The sequence below is a fragment of the Rhamphochromis sp. 'chilingali' genome (genome assembly GCF_963969265.1).
Source record: "Rhamphochromis sp. 'chilingali' genome assembly, chromosome: 13".
NCBI lineage: Eukaryota > Metazoa > Chordata > Actinopteri > Cichliformes > Cichlidae > Rhamphochromis > Rhamphochromis sp. 'chilingali'.
The window spans coordinates 7402059-7407109 of NC_137940.1; positions in this window are offsets into that span (position 1 = coordinate 7402059).

Here is a 5051-nt window from a genome sequence, read left to right on the forward strand (position 1 = left end):
GAGGCTACTTTGGGAAAATATTTTAATTATGTAAAGTATTTCTATTTTTGGTAATGTAAAAGAAACCTCAGATAAAACCGTTGTATGTTTTCAGTGTGTTATCTTGGCACTGAGAACACTGAGGTCATGTTCTGAGGGGATTTTAAGCATCCAGTGAGGATTTTGCTCTAACAAATAAAGACAAATATTATTTTAAACCAGAATAAACTGAAGGACATTTCCTCACATTTCCTCTCAGGATGTCATTAAACTTTCCATGGTATTCCTTCACAGAACAGCATTTCTCCAGTGATATCTTTAGGGTCCAGGACGGACCAGTGATTCACTGTATGTTAAAGTTGTGTCTTTGGAAGTTGTTAGTAATCCTTTGTTCACGCTAACCGTGAAGAAACAATTGCTACAATTTTATCTTTATTTATTTGCTTTTGTTTTAACTTAATTTAACCAAGAAGGGAAACCTCGCATGTCCAATAGCTGGTAAAACCGGAGCTCATGGAGAAAACACACATTAAAAGCGGTCAGTAAGACGAGTAAAGCCGTTTATAAATGCAAGCCAATGCCATTACAAGAACCTCACACTGACTCTGACCCCGGACACTTCTGCTGTGAGGCACTGCTGCTGTCATTTTCAGTGAAAAGCAGTGATATGAAGCTCCAAAGTGACAGCCAGTGACAAATCAAATGATGTGGTGAATCGCCAGCCAATCAAATGCTTCCATGTTTACAGAGCCATGCAAGCCCAGGGAGATGTTAACTGGCATTAGAGCAACACTTCAACAGTGACTCATTGTGGCGTCGTGCTCCTCTGCTATACCACAATCTTGCAAATCAGGTGGACTAGTTTGCAAAATATGAGTGTGATGATGCAATGTTACCATGAAATTTTTCAATGGGACTCCTTAGACTAGGGAACAATTTTATAAGGATACTCTCACAGTTCTAACACCCATTTATCTAGACTGGTCACAGTATCGCTTGATGATATCATGTGATATGATCCAAATATTTCTACATGCTCACCAGCTAGCTAACTGTTTAAGTTAAGTCACATAGTAGCAGGGACAGTTTGTTGCATCCTGAAAAAAGTGTAAGGACAGACAGGCATGATGATGTGTTACAGTCATATCAGTGTTTGTAATGGCACAGACACAACAGGAGAGGGGTTAATGGATACGATTTGCTTGTTTTGGTGGCACAAATAGTCCTCACTGACATATAATCACTTTTTAATGATTCGGAACATTTTCTTGAATTATAGCAAATTATTTTGTGAACCTTTTGGCTATAGTTATAGACCACTGGAGGTCTCCAGACTTCACTTGGACAATCACTCAGTTAGTATATCATCAGCTAATGGTTTTAGTTTGTATTCTGCAATTAGAAAATGCTTTACAAGTAGTTATATGCAAAGTAAAAGCAAACAGAAACATAATATTTGAAAATGGGAACAATAAAACACATTAAACAGATGGATAATCTAAAACTGAATTGCACTAGGGTAAAGAAACAAACTGCAGTACCATGGCTGCAGTTTGGGGGTTTAATGGAGCTTACCTGAATACCTTTGAATGTTGTCCTTATGTTTTGACTCCATTGATTTCTTTCTTGGTTTTGGGTAAAATGCAAATTAAAGTTAATTAAAAATATAATAAACAAAAAAAGTGTTTTTTATTATAGGTTAACAAAAGCATGCTTTACTAACTGAAGCAATTTTATACATTAGTATCAATTAATATGATCAAATAATATAGTAAAATATTTGGAAAATATTTGGAAAATGAATTGTTTTCAGAATGAGGGAATTTACCTACACATATTTTGATGTATTTAAATCTAATTTTGAACACACAAAAGGCAAAATCCTCTAGTCTGCAGGCTGTATCATCAGCTAGCATAATATTTAGATTGTACCCACCCTTTGTAGCATCCATTACTGGATGCTTCTGGGTGAAATGTAACTTCAAAGTTGTAATTAATTCATACTCAATATACATAGCTCTGTTTTTTCAAATTAAGCCTGATATTTTAAATGCAGGTGTTTGTCTTTCTCTCTGATGATCCAAGTGGAATAGTTTAATTTATATTCACAAAATACAACATGTCTTTGGGATAATGGGGGCTGCACTGGGTGAATTTGTGTTTCCTTTAAGTCAAAGCTATGTGGCCGACAAATAAACCTCACCTGTTTTACGCTGGACCAGGAGGCTGAGGATGCTGAGGCATGTGCAGAGGGCTGGCGGCCTCCCTGTTTCCCTCAGTAGCCATCCAGCCATCCATCCATCTAGCCAGCTCTCCTGAGTCACTTTTCATAATTATTGAATTACATTCCTGGCAACCCATTAAGCAGGACATTCTCTTCTTAACCACCTGCTCTTCCCCCCTCCTCCACCTCATTTTACGCCATCAATCTTTCAGCGTTACCGGAGCCCCTAAAAGCTTTCTGACTGCTCTATAATGGGGGACAGCGCGGGGTCAGGGGGTGCTACAGGACTGTGTGTTCAGGAGCAGTGATGCCTCAGCATTTGGGTGGGGAGCAGGGCAAAGGGACAGGTCGTGGTGTTGGTGTGAGGGGGCAGTGGGGGTCACTCTGTGCAGCCTGGCTGGAGTAGGTCACTGACTGGACCTTTGGCTGGGAACAGGAGGGAAAAGACATGTTTGTTTTGTGATTAGGTGACTTTGTGTGAAAGTTAACTAATCATGTGCTTCAACAAATAAAAAAAAAAACAAAATTAAGGTGTGCTGAGACTGTTTATAAGATGTTATAAATCTGTCACGTTCAGGCATTTTTAAAAATTTTTATAATTTACTTTTTCATGCCCTGTTTTAGGTCATTCTGCTTTAGGTAGCAATTTCCTACATTTCCCAGAATGCCTTTCTTGTCATCCTTTAAAGAATGTTGGACGAAGGATAAACCTGCTGCATTAAGTGATGGATTCAAGCATTAAACACCTCCCCTGCAGGCTTGAAACAGCTGTAAGAAGTTTTAGTCAACAGAATCAGATTATTAGTCCTTTTTTGTCCCGTTATTGTGTTGGAGAGTGATTCTTTTTTTGCACCACAGCATGAAACTGTTTGTGTTGCGGCAAGAAAAAAATGTAAAAAAATTTCAAGGACAGCTTATGTGAAGTGAGAGGAAACTCTTATTCATTGCCTACACAAAAATATGCACATCTACTCATCAGATCAAAGTTTCAAAGAAGGGGAAACAGATCACTCAGGAATTGTGTAAGTGATGTAAGTTTCTTCTGACATTTTATTTTACTTACTTTAAAAATGTGCTTCAATTTAAGTGCACATGTTGCAATAGTTTCCACTTCAACACAGGACATGAGTGAACAAGTGTTACACAGGATTTATATTGTAATTTCACCTGCTCTGTAATGACCGGCAATTCAAAGCCTCTTTGAGCTCACATCTGAGAAATAAAACATAACACAAAAATATCAGTTTCTGATTGGCTAGGATGTGTCTAGTAAACCTGCAGTTAGCAACTGAGTTTTGTTTGTATTTCTCAAATTTTTGAAGAAATTTTATTTGCATTTAACAGCTTAGATCGATGACCTATTAATGTTTCTTTTATTCCTGCCACCAGCCTAGTGGATAGCGCTAGTGATTTATCTTGATTGATATCAGTGGTTATCCTTAGCTGGCATGGCGGATATATGAACACTATTGGAATATATTAGATTTTAGTAATACAATCATTTAGACAGACATTTCCTCACATACTAAATAATTCTGATGCAATGTCTTCCTTTAAGACTACAGGAATGTGTGCTTTCTTTATGTACATTTTCCCCTTTCCACTGTGATATGGTAGTAGCTGTAACCACTTGTTTGGAGGAAACAAAATTTTAGAAACTGTAATTATACATAAAACCCACATGATAATTTTACTTTACCTCTTCAGTGAAGAAGGTTATTTCTTGTTTTCTTTCTCCATGTGCTGTCTTGAGTGCAGTTGATAGGTTATGAGGAAAACAGAAGTGATGCCATCCAGCACAACACCATTTTTGGACAGTCCCACCAACTGTATTACAACTAAAGTGGTCATCTTAACCACTGTCACTTTAATGTCATACAAATATAAAGAAATTAATATAGTAAATGATGTTGCTGCTTTCAAATGTGTTTGTTTTATTACAAAGCATGAAGTTTCCTTATTCTTTTTTGATGAAAGCTACAATTATGTCAGTAATTGTAGTCTGTTTATATAAAAGAATTTAATAATACCATACTCAATAATAATGCAGTAAATGCAATAAACGTATTATAAATTTATAGAGATTTGCATTTTGCAAGATTTGTAATTTTAATTAGTAATAAATTGATAAATGGTCTTGATCCCTAATTAATTGAGCAGCTAAAGGACCTTTTTGGCTGGTTAATGTATTATTACGTCAAATGGGTTCTAGGACAATCACTGTGTGAAATTGGTGGGAGTCACACTTAACACTTTAAAGCTAAGTGTATCATTGTTGATACATGTGTTTTTGTGAGTTTTGTGAGTTGTGAGACTTCTACATCATCGGCATGACTTTTTTACCATCAAGAAATGATATAAATTGCATGACACATTTGCAATTAGTAAATTGCTAAAATACGGCTAATGTGGCAAATGTGAAACAAATTAAAACTCATATACGCAGATTAAAATTTTATATATTTTTATATTTTTTGTCTAAAGAAAATAGGAACACTCCATTATCAAAAAATTAAAGATTTCTGGCAGTTATTTCATGGTTCGGGTTTTAAAGGGTTAACACCATAATCACGATACTCTATTAGACAAAAAAAAAATACTAAAAAAGACTTGACTGTGCATTTTAACTTATGAAAGAAGCAGTTCCCTCATAAAGTCTTTAATTACCGGGACACAGTTTTGTTTTATCATTTAATTACCAGCCAAAGTATTAAAGAGCATTATAGAAAACATGAAGGATAACTAAGTATAAACTGCATAGTGACTCTATATCCGCTATCATTTTCAACATCGGTTTTCTGTATAGTTTGTTACCACTTATTATGAAAGATTTACATTTTTTGGCGTG